General features: G+C 36.0%; 1 protein-coding gene across 2 annotated transcripts in view; it reads right to left on the bottom strand.

The window, feature by feature from the left end:
* The window catches only part of LOC111142065 (PTPRF interacting protein alpha 2), a 492,908-nt gene that overhangs the window by 408,925 nt on the left and 65,167 nt on the right, over window positions 1-18,816 (bottom strand). The window lies entirely within an intron of this gene.

The raw sequence follows: 18,816 nt of genomic DNA, 5'->3' as shown, positions 1-18,816 counted from the left end.
ACAGGGCTGAAATGAGCATGTGAAGGCAACATTAAAAGCAGGACAGGGGAGAAGGAAGGAATAAATGATGTGATGAAAGTTTCCATTGGAAAAGGCTGACTTCAAGCAAGAACTTAATGGGTGATGAATTTCTGTATGCATATTTTATCAAGGGCCATAAATGATAAGGCAACCATAAGGAATACTTGCCAAGAAAATTGTTATCTGCACTGGAACAAATATATTGTACATAATGTTTTTCCCTATTCAGCATCCCTTTGAGGAACTTCTTCCTCTCCCTCACTCTAGCGCCAAAACAGGCTTATAAAAATTGCTTCAAATTGCTTCCAAAGTCTTATGGAAAATTAAGATAATATGGATTTGGGAAGATATAATGGTAGGGTCCATGCCCTTGATTCTATCATTTGAGCGACTTCTGAAACTAGATGTTCTCCCCACCTGCAACTTTAAGATAAGTTTCTGGCTCTCAAAACAGAAAGATCCTAATTAATATGACTGCATTATTGTTAAGTCTATTTGTAAAAGGCTCTCCCTCTCCATCTTGTTGAAATTCTTTATTTTAGCACCATGCACACCATGAACAATCAAATCACCTAAATTATTTGATCTAACATGTTCTTTAACATTCCTGTTAAATCATCTAAGTAATCTTAATGCCCTTATATAATAAAACCAAAGTGTAAAACATATTTATAAACTCACAACCATTTTTTAATCCAAAGATAAACTATAATTTTTAAACCTGTTTTAGAATTTCATGTAATGAACTGACAACATAAGATAGTAAAGTGGCTGAAACACTAGATCAACAGAAAATAAAGCATAATCACTGCACCGTTTGAAAATACACCAGTTATGACCATGACAAAAAACAAAGTTCTATTCATACAAAAAGTGATTTCCAAGTACATTTAAAATGAAAGAAAATGATGTTAAGTATATTTTGAGTTAATACATGCCTTTCTAAATATAAAGACTTTAAATAAAAGTACATTAAAGAGAAACACTTCTAATGTCATTAACAGAGAGACAACAGAGAAATTGATTCAGATTAAAAGCACTTTAGCCATTTATTTATGCATTGTTGTATTTTTAAAGTCATATCATAAAGATTTCTTACTATCATATATGTGAAGATTTACTGCTATCTTAGATAAATTGAATCAATTTTCAGATTCCTAAAATTTTAAGCCTTTCGTGACAGTTACCACCCTGAGAAAAATAAAGCAAAAGTAGAATTTAGAAGATGAATGCAAAAGGCACTGATAGTCATGATTTTTAACAAGCTGAATTAAAGCAAACTAGGAACTCATAGCTCTAAACAGAGTACAGATGTACATTCTTATTCTGGTTATTCATTTAAATGAAAAATGATTTTTTGAGCTCATATGCTATTTTGAGTATAAGTTGAAAAAAAGCGTCCTACTTGGATGGATGCCCAAATTAAACACAGCTTATCTATCACTTGATGCAAAAATAAACTTTTCAGGTGTGAATAATGAGCGTAAGTGTTCATGAATGCATTTATGTTGTAAAATTAATAGGTGAAATAAATAAATCTTTTGAGGAACACTACACATAACTAAAAGTGAGTCAGGGACGCCTGGGTGGCTCAGTTGGTTAAGCGGCTGCCTTCGGCTCAGGTCATGATCCCAGCGTCCTGGGATCGAGTCCCGCATCGGGCTCCTTGCTCAGCAGGGAACCTGCTTCTCCCTCTGCCTCTGCCTGCCTCTCGGCCTACTTGTGATCTCTCTCTCTCTCTGACAAATAAAATCTTAAAAAAAAAAAAAAAAATTAAAAAAAATAAAATAAAAATAAAAGTGAGTCAATTTTTTTATGGTTGCTGAATATTTTTTCTGCAAATATAACTGAAATTCTTTACAAATCCATCTATCTTGTTATTTAGGTATCTTTTTATGGAGATAACAAAAATATATCGAGAAGTAAAAATATCAATTTCCTAGAAAGTTTATTAGTTATTATAATAATGTTTGACTAAAACATTCAAAATAAACTGATTTTTTTAATTAGGTTACAGAATTTAACTATATTATGTACCATGTTCATGTAGATTTAATAGCTTCATTTAGATCTAATAGTTCATTTAGATCTAATAAAATATCTATTACTTGAAGTACATAGTAAGCACTATGTACCAGGTAAAATACCTTATAAACATTAACATTATTACGGCCTTATAGAGTACTTATTTCTTTTCTCACTTAAGAAGTTAAAAAGTTGGGGCGCCTGGGTGGCTCAGTCATTACGTGGCTGCCTTCAGCTCGGTCATGATCCCAGGGTCCTGGGATGGAGCCCGGCATCGAGCTCCCTGCTCAGGGGGAAGCCTGCTTTTCCCTCTCCTACTTCCCCTGCTTGTGCTCCTGATGTGTCTCTCTCTGTTGAATAAACAAATAAAAATCTAAAAAAAAAAAAAAAAAAGGAAGAAGAAGTTAAAGAGTTTACATAACTGACCCAGTCTCATATAGCTATTAGGAAGTGGTATTACAAAACATATTTGAATGACTGCAAACTTGAATTTATTTAATACCAGTTTTAAGAGAATAGCTTTACCCTGGCATTCTGGTTACCTTGAACATATCCACATGGACCATATAGGCAGAGGTAAACAGTAGGCTGGGCTACATCTTGGTGGAATGTTCTGTCAGCCTCCTAAGAACAGAACAAGGTAGGCAGTCTTATAAAGAGCTTTCATACAGCTGCATCTCATTCACCTCTCTGGCACCAATGAGGCATGGAACTTTCCTCCTCACTCTTCCCCACCCTAGATCCCATCTGCAGGCAGTAAAACTGCTTAGGTGCACTATGGGACTAGCTCCTCCCCAGTAACCTCTCCCTCCTTGTTGTCTGTCACCTGGTCCATCCAATTTTGTGTCATCCTGTGGGACTAGGGTCCAGGCCAGTACTAGAATGAGGCATCTGAATGTCTAGGGTATACAATTTAGGGAGGCATTAATTATGAGGGTCACACAAGTGCTGACCCTGCATTTGCAGGATCCTGACAATGAGTGCCTCCTTAAATGTTGTCCTTTAGGCACCTTATTTTTAGAATCCAATAGGAATAGGACTGGCATTTGTACAATCCTAGGAGTGAGTGACTCCTCAGATGTTGTGCCCTAAGCACCCTACTTGTCTCACCTAGCCCTAACACTGCTGGGGATATGGAGAGTGGACACCACGGTGACTCTGTTTATGTTGCGTATGTAATACACTCTTTGAATCCATTTAACTCATTGCTCCTCAGTTCAATTTATAAAAGTATGCCAAACGAACCAATACCTGCCCACATGCTACTGCTCAGGTACTATTGCTGCTTACTACCACTATTACATAGCCTCCATTACATGTGTTGCCATCATCTACACAGAACAAAATAGAATAGGATCCTTTTTTTTTTTTTAAGATTTTATTTATTTATTTGAAGAGAGAGTGAGAGAACATAAGCAGGCAGAGAGGGAGAAAGAGAGGAAGAAGCAGACTTCCCACTGAGCAGGGAGCCCCACGTGGGGCTCCATCCTAAGATCCCAGGACCATGACCTGAGCGTAAGGCAGACGCTTAAGTGACTGAGCAACACAGGTGCTCCTAAACTAGGATCCATAACTACGTAAACAACTTTATCTCTTAAAAAAAAGTTAGGGTAATGGAAGTTTCACTTATTCTTCAGGGTATCAAATAGCTAAGTGAGGCTATTAGCCAGTCCTTGACACAAGCTGTGTGAAGGCAGCCTCGTCTAATGTGAGAAAGCTCTGCTCCTTAGTAAGCCAAGGCTGGCTCATTAATCAGAAGTCTCAAGTCTTGGGAAGGTTGAGCTGCAAGTGCAGTGACTAGTGTCAGAGCTCTAAGTAGAAGGAGATCTAAGGGCAGCGGGGACTCGGGTTATCACATTAGGAGAGGTTTAAAATAAACTCCACATTATGCACCACTGATGCTGTTGGTTGCCCAGCTGTGCCCCCCTCCCCACCATCCCCTACTCCAACAGTTAACAGAATTTTTCCCTTGACAGACACTTTCAATAATGGAGCTTAGGGATTAATCATGTGGTTTTCAATGCAAGTCATTAAGTTTGATGTTTAAGTCTTACTTCCCCCACATGGAAGTAGGGGGAAAAAAAGAGGATATTGGGATTGAAGTCTCCCTCAGGGCTATTTGCTGTATCCTAATTTTTATACTTAAAGAGTAGGATTAGCCAGTTATGGTCAAGGAAAAGATGTTAAAACAGACTGTGTAGCAAATAGATTAAAAATAAAGAAAATAAAATTTTAAGAGTCCATTGAGTCTAACATTGCTCATGCCTTAAGACACAGAATATCTTGAAATCTGATAGTTACATTTAAAGTTAATACCAAGTTTCAAGTTTTACATTTCTAAAAAGCCACTTTATATTATAAAAATACTTAAAACATTACAATATTGTTATTAGTTACTGATATTTTAAAATTTGGTTTATATATATTTAAAGTTTGGGAATATTTTAAGAATGCTTTTGGGGAAAGTGATTCAATTTGAATTTAGAGTACATTTAGTACATTAAAATAGCCTATCAAAAATATATCAGTACAGTGAAATCAATAAGCAATATATATCAACCATTGTTACTGAATGATTATATTGAAAATTTGCTCCAAGGTATTTAAAAACATTTGATGAGGTGTGTTATATGTTTGTAGAGAAGTTTACAAAGTTCATATATTCAAAATACTAAAATTAAGCATTTTTCTCCCATCCTTATACAGAAAAATTCCTCAAAATTCCTCAAAAAATTCCTCATCTCCCACTCTTTCTTCATGCAGCTTTTGTCCCCACTGTATCACAGCAATCTTATCAAGGTTGCCAATGATATCCAAATGGCTGAATCAACTGTCCATGTTCCATCATCATTTTCTTTGATCTCTAAAGTACAATCAACAAAGCTGACTGCTCCATCTATCTTTCAATACTTTTTTTCGTGGCTTCCATTCAGTTTCACCCTCTATATGATTTTATTTGTTAGCACTGATTTAAATATCATGTACACTGATGAATTCTGAAATTTTATCTTCAACTTCCAACTTATCCTCTGAGATCCTCACTGCCTACTCCAATATCCAGTTGGATGTATTATAGCCATATAAAATTTCACAATGCAAAAATCAAACTTGATTTCCACCTCAACCCCCCTCCCACAAATTAAGTTCTTGTCCCAGTGCTCTCCATCTTTTTTTTTTTTTTTTTTTTTTTTTACAGAGAGAGAGAGAGAGAGATCACAAGTAGGCAGAGAGGCAGGCAGAGAGGCAGGCAGAGAGAGAGAGAGAGGGAAGCAGGCTCCCCGTCGAGCAGAGAGCCCGATGCGGGGCTCGATCCCAGGACTCTGAGATCATGACCTGAGCCGAAGGCAGAGGCTTTAACCCACTGAGCCACCCAGGCGCCCCAAGTGCTCTCCATCTTGACATCACCATTCACCCAACTTCTCGGGTCCAAGTGCATCAGCAAATCCTTCCAATTCTATTTAAAATATGGCTTGAATTTGACTATTCCTTACCACATACATTCTTACCATGCTAATCCCTTGGACCACTATTGGTGAAATTTCTCCCTTGGACTAAAGAAAATAGCCTAACTCTTGTCTTTCCATCTGTCCTTGTCTCCCCTTCCTCCATATCTTCTTTACCCAGCAGCTGGAACTATCCATTCAAAATACAAGTTAGATCAGATTCTTCCCAGATCCAAACTCCCTGATGGCTTCCCATTAATCTTAGAATAAAACACAAACTTATTACCATGTCTTGCAATGCCTTAGTGATCTGGCCTTGGCCATCTCTCTGATATCATCCTTTTTCCATTATCCCACTTTCATGCCACTCAGTCACATTGATCTCATTGCTGTTCCAGAAACAGTCCAAATAGGACTCCTATTGCAGGGTCAACTTTCACATATTTTTCATGCTCTTAGAATGTTCAATCTCTAGATATCCTCACTCCCTCAGATCTCAGTTTAAGTAGCAAAATCTCAGACAGACTTTCCCTATCTAAATCAGTGAAAAGTTCCATCTGGAAACAAATAGCAAACTCAAAAACATCATAAAAGAGCATTTAATAAAAGGATACTTTAGCGGCACCTGGGTGGCTCAGTGGGTTAAGCCTCTGCTTTCGGCTCAGGTCATGATCTCAGGGTCCTGGGATCAATTCCCGCATCCAGCTCTTGGTTCAGCAGGAAGTCTGCTTCCCCCTATCTCTCTGCCTGCTTCTCTGCCTACTTGTGATCTCTCTCTGTGTGTATCAAATAAATAAATAAAATCTTTAGAAAAAAAAAAAGGATACTTTAAAGAGGTATGGGTGGTTCAGTGGATCCAGAATGGTAATGGACCAGGACTACTAACGGGTAGAAGTCTTAACCAATCCTAAGTCCAAAGAAGTAAGATAAAAGAACAATGTTGCCAAGAGTCCAACAAAGGATGAACACCTCTCATCACCCTCTAAAACAGTGCCACACAGTAGGAGCTCAATAAATACTTTTTGAATGGATGAGTAACTCAATAAAGCACATAATACCATTTTTATACATAAAAAAGCTAAAGCAGAGTATATAAATGATGAAGAATTTCTCATTTTTTATATAAATAAATTACTTTGAAAGATGGTTCAAGGCAATAGTGTTTGCACAACCCATCTTTTAGAATGCCTGAATGATTTGCCCAAGATCAAAAAGCTGGTAAATTCTGCAAAGAATCTCTGAATCCCAAGTGTTATACCCCCAAGCACCATGTACATTTTTTCCATTATACATTACTGATAAAACATCCTCCTAATGGAAAAGGCACTCAATTCTGTATTATCTTATCTTAAGGCAATAAATTTCTATATTTCCAGGGTTTCTAGTTATAAGAAGGAAAATATACAAAATGATTTAATAGACATAAACAATACATAAAATTTATCTTCTGATGAAATACTATCAATACTTCAAATTAAAGACCTGATGCCTTAATCATTGTACAGTGAATGCTTGAAAACTTTATCTAACCTATGTGGTTAGCCATAATAAATAGTTCAAATACATTGAACTACAAGTCAATAATGTTTTTATGTAACATTTTAGTGTGTAGGTTCACAGCACTGGGAAAGAGATACGGAAGAAGAAATTTCCTCAAAAAAAAAAATCATTCAGTTTTTCACACAATGCTTAATGGAAACAATCTTCCATCACAGAACAGCATCTCCTTGAGGCAAGCATCCAAATAATGAAACTGAGTTTGTTAATGAGGCATCTTTCTCCTCTACCAGACTTAAGCTGTTAGTGTTTCCTTGGCAACTTTACAGGGTAAATTTCCTGGGAGGCAGAGAAGAAGCAGGGAACACACACAACCAATCATATATCTTCTTTCCTATGGAAGCCTGAAAGAGCCCTATTTAGTCATTCTTTAACATTAAAAAAAAAAAAAAGGAAAATATCTACATTTTTACTTTGAGCACAGTCTAGCCTGAATCTGAATTTTCTATGAGCCACACAATGAATTCTTTCATAAAACAATGATTGACTGAGCCACTGTGCTGAACATGAAGAGCATGATGACGAATAAGTCAAGGTCACAGCTTTCAAAGTTTCAGAATCTAGTGGGGAGTCAGAATGACAGACAATTTAGTCGGTGTATGTATACTGTACACATAATAAGTGCAAGGCATCATATAGAATCAGGTGTATGGAATCTAGAGGCTATGACATGCTCTCTGACTTCAAGGATCTTTTCAGTCAAAGAGTATGTCAATCTCAGAGTCAAAGCAGATCTTTCAATCTAGCAACATGAGAAAGGATTCTGAGAAATAAGGTGCTAAAATTACACTATATAGGTGTTAAGGAGATTTTTAGGGTGACAATAAGTTTGAGTATTTCATGTTGCCAGAATTGGTTTTGGTTTTGAATGCACACTGGGTAAGTTTTTCCTGACACCTTGGCTGGGTAACAATGTAATTAACACTTACTGAGCATTAACTATACCAGACACATTATAAAGAACTCTACTGCCTTATCAAAGAGCATCCTAGCTCTTTTAGCTGTTAGTTCCATAATTTTTAAGATGGAAGAGAGTCCTCAGGAGTTTATATGACTTGACAAAATCATACAGCAAATAAGTGTTCAAATCTAAATAGGCTGACTCCAAAGACAATAATTTCTAACAATTCTGCTCTTTTAAATAAGTGGAGGTGTGGGGTGGAAATGAGGACAATTTCTTGGCAAGACACACAGTGACTTGGGAGAAAACATACTTATTCAATATTTGTAGAAAGAATGAATGGCGCTGCAAGCAGAGTTTTCCTGAAGTGAAATGGATCATCTCTGATGGGAAAAAAGAATATCCTTGTTTGACCTATAGGTATGAGAATGAATGCCACTGAATTTAGTAAAAAAGTAAAATTCCAAAGACTTTTGCCATATATTTTTAATTTCAAAGTATTATCCTCAAACTCACACCTAAACAAGAAATCTAATATGTTTCAAAGACATTACTGTACAGTATAACATGAAACAGGGTTTTCTGAAGAAAGTACCAATAAGATTAAAGGTTCTACCTTTTCCATGGAGTGCCTTCTTTGAAACATTTTTCTTAATGAAATTTTTTGGGTGTTGCTTTCTTCTTGTCTATTCCCTTCCATATGGCTGATGATAAAGGAAATCTTTTGCTGAATCTTGACTCAGTCTCTATCAGCTCCTCTTCGCCAACTTTTACACACTGATGTATCCCTGTTATCTCAAACTCAGTATGTCCAAATCAGACATCATCTCCTCTCCTCCTCTCCCATTACTATGGCCAGATGCCTCCCATCCCATTTCTTCCTCTAGTGCTTATCTTGTTGGTACTTCCAGCAAACAGTCAGTTGCCCAATCTTGATTTCGGAGGTTGATAAAGTTTTCCCTCACCCTCGTATCCATATACCAACCCAGTTAATTTTTCCTTCTAAAATATTAGCTCAACTCAATCTATCACCTACTTTTAATAACTACTGCATTCACTATCTTATTCAAAATCTCATTTTATCCGCCCCCCCCAAATATGCTGGTTTTACCAAAAGAGTGTATTTTTTGAGTTGTTTTTTTCACACTTATGCTCATATAATCTTGTCTCCTGAGAAGAGGTTCTCAAAGAGTGGTCTGGGGACAGGTAACACCAGTGTCACCTAGGAATTCAGAAATAAATTTTCTTTGGGTGCCTGAGTAGTGAAGTCAGTTAAGTGTCTGACTCTAGATTTAGGCTCAGGTCACTGGATCACAGGGTCATGAGATCACCCCACCTCCATGCTAAGCATACCTACTTCTCTCTCTCTCCCTCTCCCTCCTCCATCCCCATATGCGCATGCTCCCTCTCTAAAAAGAGAGAGAAAGAGAAAGAAATGCATTTTCTTATGTTTTACTGCAGTCTTGCTGTTTCAGAAACTTGTGTTTGAACAAGGCCCCCAATGAGTCTGACGCAAACTAAAATTTGAGAAACTCTACTCTAGAATGATATGCTTCAAATATTAGTATGTACAGGTTACTTCTATACCCAAAATTCTTAATTAAGTACCCATTCTTCTTAGGAAAAAAAATATCAAGAGTATTAATGAGGTCTTTCCTTATATCATTCTGGACTACTTTTTTCCTTTTACCTTTAACCACTTCCTCAAAAGAATTCTTATACTCCTATCATAATGAACCCTATACTCCCTTTTTTGTGTCAAGTGTTTTTGCTTTTTTGTTTGTTTTTAACTTCTATGCTTCTGCACCACAGATCCTTCTGCCTAGAAGGCCACCTCCCGCCTCTGGATAAATTTTACCCTTTGAGATCCACTGCTGGCATCACCTCCTCTCAGGAGACTTTCCCGAGTCCCTCAAGCTAGAGTATTGGTTCTGCTATTAATCCCAACATCTTGTACTTAACTCTATCACAACTTTACTACACCATTTTATAATTGTCATTTTACCCAGGTGAAAAAAAAAAAAACTGAAGGTTAAATCAGCTCAGTACTGTACTTATTATTAATCTCTGTATCCTCAGAAGTTACCATAAAGAACAACCAATACATGTTAAAGTAAGTTGATACATTTATGTTGAGTTTAGCTTCCTATGAATTTCTCCTGCAAAGAGAATAAGCTGATTGGGTGACATTAGTGCGTGGGATCACTTTGAAATGTGCGTTATCCTATATTAATAGATTTTCATCCTCATTATATGTTTGTTTCATTAGGGTAAAGCAACCATTGAGAAGCTGATTATCTTTGAGTTTACTGCAGAAATTGAACTTCTGGGTGGCAAGACAGATGACCAGATATTTTTGTTAACACAACAGAGGCATCATCCCAAGAAACCCTGCCTTAAAGAGGGTCAACAGCCCTTCAATTCTACCTCAAGCCTGCAAAATGCAACACACATGGAAGAAGAAATACCTTAGTGATCAAGAGAACAGGTTCAAGCCTATGTTCATTACTCACTAGCTCTGTGAATGTGAGCCAATTGCCTGATATTCCTCATGTAAAATAAGTCAATCTATGCCCTAGTATCTATCTTAGGAGGACCTTGGAAAACTAATTATGATAGTTCATGGAAAGTTACTTATTGGTAACTTATAATAAATTGTCAACTAATACTAGTTATTACTATACATGAAATGATGCATAAACACAGATTAGATTAAAATTGAGTAAAATAAAGATGGTTATTGACAGATGACATACTGATACATGTTGAAACAGATATGGATTAGAATACATGTGGATAAGACCTAGATATGGATTATTTCTAGGCATAAATCTTCATTAAATTTCTAGAATGTATGTTCCCTGAAAGCCAAAAGATCCTAAATCCTATATTTTACCTCCTCAATCCACCCTATAGTTTTTCGTGCATTTTATGGTTTGGGTTATCATAAATTTTAACCCTATTTTAAAATATATAATTTTTATTCTTCCTATTAAAATTTGAGCAATATTTTTGCTAGAATTATTTAGTGAATAAATCCATACCATGAACCTATCACAATTTACTCCTCTTTCAGTTCCATGTGTGCTATCTGGCATCACATCTTTGTGCACCGTGGTGGGCACCTTTCAGCCTATTCAAAATGTGCAATAGCAACTGAGAGAAAAGATCCAACACTTAAAAGAGGTATCAATGTTATAATCCAAGATACACATAATTTATGGGAGATATATCTATCAGCCATCGTTGGTTAAGAGTTAGATTCAATTGCTGTGATCTTAGTTTATAATTAAACTCCACTTATACTTAATCTTTCCCTATCTGACACAAAACACAAATAAATAATGAGGAAAAAAATACAACATCTTACCCTGTTAAAGTATCAGGTTTTATTTGTAACTCAGTAAATAATAGCCTAAAATATTTACCAGGTCAGAAAAATATCTGGAGATTATTCTATATGAAGTGATTTTTTTAGAAGAAAAAATAAAATACACCTGGTCCTTCCAACTAAAATCTGTAATTCTATTGACTACACCAAAGTACCTTAAGGCCATTTATCATTTTGAATTATAAATAACTGTAAGAAAGAATTGCTTGTGAACTAAAAATGAAACAGAGCAAATACTTTATTAAAATATATATGTATATTAAATAAATATTTCTAAAAAATATTTACCTTACCAGACTCTAGGTATTAAGCCAACTAACACTAACAATTTTTAAGATAATCAAGAAGCTGGAAAGAGAGCAGATAAAATGTTGTCAAATACATTAAGTTTACAGTTTCAGAAAGGTTTGGCATGGGATTTTCAGCTAAATGTTATGTATTTCATAATCATACCTTAATTTTGGAAATAACAGCCATGGAGGAATCAGATAGATTGAGAATTTGAAAAAACAGGTATCTCTAGCACTCTAAAATCAGATATGCAAACTTTCCAGAACAAAGTCTAATATGAACCAAAGGGATATGCAGACAAACTCCTTGCATTGCTATTTGGGGAAAAAAATTCATTCACCAAGTTCTAAATCACAAGAAGTCAATTTCAAATTCATTTCCTATTTCTTCTGCTTTTGAAATGATGAATGATGATTAGAATGGAAACCAGAAATAGGACATATGATTTCTCTATTTTTCTTCTGGGCAGCTCCATTTCAATTGATGCTACCAAAATTCTGATATGAATCAATGTTTACAATATCAATATCACTTTCTCAAAATACTATTAAATGAAAGGAAATGAAACTGACTGAAATGAGAGTATAAAATGCACTGATGTTATGTGACTAAATTAATTGAGATTATAACATAATGGAAGAGTCTTCTAACCTAGAGACTTAGAGTCAATGACAGAATGGTCTCTAGTCAGTATATATTCTACAGACAGTCTTGTATTCTTTTATTCATTTGATCAGATTTAAAAAAACAAAAAACAAAAAAACAAAGCCAAGCTTCAAATTTATAATACGCTTTGATTTATCATGAATAATTTAGAATATTTTATATTCAGATCTTTCTTTTCCTTCATATTCCTGGAAGATATTTTTCATTATTAATTATTCTTCCCAAATATAACTGAGAGCATTCATCTGAGCCACACAGCCAGGTAAGAATTCCAAAGTGCAGAGAATGTGAAGTCTCCTGAGATTAGTGCAGTAACAAAGCATGCATATTTCTCTTGCTTAAAGCCACCCAGACAGAAAATGCAGACAGTCCTCATTTTGCATGGCACAGTGTTAACTGAAACTAGCGAATATAAGAACCACATCCTGACTTTGCACGGCTCCGTGGTAACTCAGCTACCATGTAAAGCAAGGACACAGCTCTCTGGTTCTGACATGCACCAGTCTCAGTTCATACAATATATGTAGACTGAGGACAGCCTGTAGCTACATTTTAATGGTAGATCAGTCTTTACTTCTTTGCCTCCAGCATCCCCAAAACTGGATTGTGAATCCTGAATGCATAATGCAGTAGCTATATAACACAATATTAAAATTGGAAATTTTCTCAATTTTAGCTTGGCCCAAAGGCCAAGAACAATGTTACAGTGACAAGTATCCCCACATCCTCAACCAAGGAGCTACACCAGGTCATGCTAAAATACTGTAAAAAAAAAAAAAATGTTTCTGCCAAAAGTGATGGGCATCTTCTCTTACTGTTGACATTATTGGTATATTGGGTAGGAAAAATCTTTCTCTATGTATTTTATTAAACTAAGAACATTTAACATGGGGTCTATTCTGCTAAATTCTTAAGTACATAATGCAGTACTATTAACTTATAGGCATACATCGCACAAGTCCCTGGAACTTATTTATTCTGCATAACTGAAACTTTATACCTGTTGATTAGCAACTCCCCATCTCCCCCTCTCCCTAGCCCCTGGAAACCACTATTCTCCGCTTCTACAACTTTACTGTAGATAACCTCACATAAGTGCAATCATGTAGAATTTGTCCTGTGACTGGGTTATTTCACTTAGCATAATATTCTCAAGCTTCATCCATACTGTTGCATGTGGTAGGATTTCCTTCTTTTTAAAAATTGTATAACATTCCATTGTGCATATATGTGTGTGTGTGTGTGTGTGTGTGTATGTGCACGTGTAAACATATGTCATATTTTCTTTTTTTTAAGATTTATTTATTTGAGAGAGATGGAGAACACATGCGGTAGGAAGGGGCAGAGGGAGAGAGAGTCTCAAGCAGACTCCCAGTCTTGGGCACAGAGAGCCATGCAGTGCTTGATCTCATGACCCCTGAGATCCTGACCAGACTCAAAACCAAATCGGACACTTAACAAACTGTGCCACCCAGGTGCCCTTTATGTCCTATTTTCTTTATCCGTTTATCTATTTAAGATTTCTCCACATCTGAGCTACTATGAATAGTGCTATATTGAACATGGGATCTTTTCAAGATCCTAATTTTAATTCTTATGGATAAATACCCAGAAGTGAGACTGCTGGATCATACGGCAGTTCTGCTTTTAATTTGTTGAGGAACCTCTGTACTGTTTTCCATAGTAATTGCACCATTTTGCATTCCTACCAATAGTGTACAAGGGTTCCATTTTTTCCACATCTTTATCAACATTTGTTATCTTCTTCATGTATGGTGCAGCATCCTTGCTTTTCAGAATGTCCAGCAACTTCAGACATGGGAACCAAAGCCTATTCCTGTTTCTTATTCCCCAACCCCTAAACAAACAGACACATAATCCCAAAGACCATATCCGGCCTACCCAGGAGGGTATACATCCTAAAAGGTAATTGATCCAAAGGACTTCCTAGAAGGGTTAAGCTACCTAGCATGGGGATAGAAAAATGCAATTCCAGAGAATAAAAAGTATATTAATTTCTTATTGCTACAAATCAGTAACAAATCAGTACACCTTAGTGACTTAAAAGAACACACATTTATTCTCTTACAATTCTGGAGGTCAGAAGTATAAAAATCAAGATGGTGGCAGGACTGTGTTTCTTCTAGAGACTTCAGGGGAGAACTATTTCCTTGCCTTTTCCAAAGTCTAGATGCCATCTGCATTCCTTGCCCCCTTTTCAACTTCAAAGAGCATCCCTCCAATCTCTGGTTCCATTTTCACATCTCCTTTTTCTGACTAACTCTCTTGCCTCCCTCTTACAAGGCCCTTTATGATTACATTGACTTCATCCAAATAATTCATAACAGTCCCTGCATCTCAAGATCTAAACATACCTGAAAAGTCCCTTTTACCATACAAGGTAACATATTCACAGGTTTTGGGAATTAAGACGTGGACATCTTTGGGTGATTGTTATTTACCCTACCATAAGGGGATATTAAAAATATAAGCCAGAGTAGCCTTGACCTGAATCATCGGAACTGTAAGCATAGCTCAGATTCAAAACAAACATTTTCTTCGCCAGCCCAGCCAGAAGTAACCTCTCCATCCACTGGACTTCCATTATATTTATATTCATGTGTTAATTGTCATATATTCTACCATTTCTTTCCATATAAATTTCAACTTCCTTAGCAGAGATTGATCTACACCCATCTATGTTCTAAAAGCTCTTGATAAATATGTCAAATCAAAAACCCCAAAGCAATAGTAGGATGTTGAGAGTAGGCAGTTGCCTGTACAGTGGAAGCAAGGTCTTCTTAAGGCCTCTAACAAAAAGGATTTCCTTTTAGGTGCTATTATATGTTATTCTTCTATTCTAGGGCATTGAAACCTAAGGCATAACTAAAGGATAACTCGTTATTAGAATTAGTCACTAACACGAAGTGAATCATTTCAACATATTCTAACCCACCCTAAACACCTCCAGCACAAACTCATTGGGAGGAAGTACATTAAGTTATTCATTCTTTTATTGTCCACATTGCAATTGCTAAACATCTTACACACAAAATAAGATTACTTCAACAAGTACCTATTGATGAATAATAGCTCAAAGCAAACTTGAATCAGTCGTGGGGAAGAGATGAGTCATTTCAGACCAAACAAGAGAATTCCATAAGGAAGAAAGCTTTCAAAAAGAGAAAGAGAAGAGTAAGATACCTTTTCCTTCTGTTACAATATTTAGTATGTCTTTGGAAACTGTGGTAGGAAGACGCTAAAATGGCTCTCAATGATTTCATGTTCTGGAATTCATGCCCTGCATATTTCCCTCTCCTTGAATGTGAGCTAGAACTAGTGAAAACACATTAAAAGTAATGGAGTGTCACCTCTGATATCAGGTTCTGAAAAAATTGTGACAACTCTCTCTTTCTCTCTCAGAACCCTCTGGAGGAAGTTGCCACATTGTGAGCATCCCTATGGGGAGATCCATGTGACAAGAAACAAACATCTCATGCCAAGAACCAGCTGGAAGTGAAGCTTGCCAGGCTCTAGAAGTGAACTTAGAAGCCGCTCCTCCCTGACTGGAGCCTGAAATATCTGAAGGCCTGGCTAATGCTTTGATTCCAGCTTTAGGAAAGACCTTGGGTCTGAGGATCCAGCCAAACCGCACCAAAGCCCTACCCACACACTGTGAGATAATAAACGCTGTTGTTTTAAGCTGGTAAGTTTTTAGGTTTACAGAACTGTGTACAGTTTACACAGGAGTAGATAGTTAATACAGCAACTAGATTCAAATTCACACATTTCTAATCTACATTCAATTTTGTATGTCCACAATATAAGGACTCACTATAAAGTAACAATATTTCACAGGATTAAGCCTTTTGTATCAATAAATCCATAAAAGTTATTTTTCTTCTATCTTTTTATGCATCTGTACAACTCTAACTTTATTTCTAAAAGCAAAGCAACATTCAGGAAAAAAACACTAAGTGATCAATTGATTGCCTGCATTATTAATAATTATGAGTATGAATCAAAAAATGTATGCATAACTCACAATATGCCTCTCTCCCTATACATTTTCATTGTCTTGCCATTTCTGAATACTTAAGAATCCTTACATTTCTAAGAAAAGAATTTTTTGTGGTCATTACTACAAAGTTGAGTTTTGATACCTCAGAACCTTATAAATATCAGTTACAATATGAAATCTTATAAAGAAAAAGCAGTATCTTTTCAATTATGTATGAACAACTTAGTCAAATTGACATAGCAGAATGTTTTAAAAGCACTGTGATTTTTAGCTACTGAATATACCATCATAGCAGATGACTCATACTTTATTTTTAGCCTGAGATATTTTACAACAGAGATTAAAAATACTCCTCATTCAATGTCTGACCACATAATAAAAATATGAACATATCCATCCAATTCATTTCTACCTAGTGTTTAGTAATAAATAAGGCAGTTTAAAAACGTCCTTTTGAGGAAGCACTATAAAGTATAGAAGATGTTAAAATTCTATGTAAAGAACTCCTCTTTATATGAGCATTTACAAATGATCCAGCCTCACTCTGCGCACACACACACACACACACACACACACACACACAGCAGCCGAAATTTTTTAAAAATGTTTTCCTAAAAAACCTTATCTTTCTGCTCAAATGATCACTAGTATACATCAATTGTTTTCAGCTTCTTCTAAATGGGTTTTGCATTTTATATTCCCAACTCTAGTTTCCTTAGGCAACTCCTTGACCTCATTCCTAATTCCCAGGGCTGTTATATAATTGTCGGAACAAGCAGGGTCCCCCAACATGAGAGACAAATTTATCCAGAATTTTGCAATCAGAAAATAGACTCAGAAGCTAATTTAATTTCAACATATGGTGGTTCTATGTCATGTGGTTTGGTGTTAGTGTTAATATGTGGGGCTGGATAGCATAGTTAGGGATATGAACTTTAAAGCCAGAATACCTGGGTTTGAATCTGATCGGACGTGTAACCTTGGGTTAGTTATTTAACATTCCTGTGCTTTTGTGTCTCACATAGAAAACTTACATAATAATAGTACCTGTCTCACATGGTTGTTGGGAGGGTAAATGACTGCACATAGCAAATGAAAATAAGGGTTAGCTGGTAGGAGCATAAGCAAAAGCAGCTGCAGTAGCAGTCATTGCATATTGTTTTCATTTATTTTGTTTTAAATTTTGAACTACATACTGATAGAGTAAAACAGTCTGGCTCTTCAATTTTACCAGGTGTGTGGCCTACAGGCTCTCCCTCTCATCCAATCATGAGAGTGTGGTGACATAATTTCATCAGGACACACTGTGACTGAATAAAGAGTAAGGAAAAAAGAACGACATATTTCAATATTTATATATTTAAGCCTTGAATATTTTACTTACAAAATCATGAAACAACCAGGCCTCTCTTATGAAGTAGAGGCATAAGCCAAGGTTAATAGATCTCACAATCTTTTTACAGGTTTAATGAGATCTATAGTAATAAGCAGGTCTCTCCAAGCTTTCTTGTATACCATGGCTTCAACGAAACTTTTTGTTCGTAACACATATCATTGTGTTTCATTTCTTCAAAGTTTACTTTTGAATGAGCAATTTCTCAAGCCACATCACGAATCCTTTCTCAGAAAAGGAATTAAAAGTGTTTTGGACACTTTTTTGGAAATAGCAATATAAAGTTACTATTAAAATAGACCCAATTAGTCTTGACCTATGTGATCTTCTGCTATGTTTTTCTTCACTAGATAAAAAGACATTATCTTTTCTCTTTAAACCACATACACTTAAAAGGAAATAAAGTTCTACCTTTTGAATGTGATTTTTTTTTTTCCTTTGAGAAGCAAGAATACTTTTTGTATGTGAAGGTAAGATTTTAATCTTAAGTTTGGGCTTACTGTGAATCTAGAATAATTTTTGTTGTTGTTGAAATGAATCACAGACAGATAATACCTAATGGGAAAAGTAGCAAGTTTATACAGAAAATGTAGATTGTCCTGTGAATATCTAAATTTTATTTAATGAATATGTTTTAATTGTGTGATGAATTAAATACAGAAAGCAAGACAATCTTTTTCTCTCATTTGGGAGGTCTTATCAGAAAGTGACATCCAAAGTAAGATAATTTCTCAGCAAATCATTTTTAAAACCTTAAGGCTACATATCAGATAAAGGGCTAGTGTCCAAAATCTATAAAGAACTTAGCAAACTTAACACCCAAAGAACAAATAATCCAATCAAGAAATGGGCAGAAGACATGAACAGACATTTCTGCAAAGAAGACATCCAGATGGCCAACAGACACATGAAAAACTGCTCCACATCACTCGGCATCAGGGAAATACAAATCAAAACCACAATGAGATATCACCTCACACCAGTCAGAATGGCTAAAATTAACAAGTCAGGAAATGACAAATGCTGGCGAGGATGTGGAGAAAGGGGAACCCTCCTACACTGTTGGTGGGAATGCAAGCTGGTGCAACCACTCTGGAAAACAGCATG

Source organism: Enhydra lutris, unplaced genomic scaffold (assembly GCF_002288905.1).
Source record: "Enhydra lutris kenyoni isolate GAN:26980312 unplaced genomic scaffold, ASM228890v2 scaffoldscaffold7, whole genome shotgun sequence".
In the NCBI taxonomy this organism is placed as follows: Eukaryota; Metazoa; Chordata; class Mammalia; order Carnivora; family Mustelidae; genus Enhydra; species Enhydra lutris.
The sequence above is the reverse complement of the archived record's forward strand: the minus strand, read 5'-3'. Positions and strand labels throughout refer to the sequence as shown.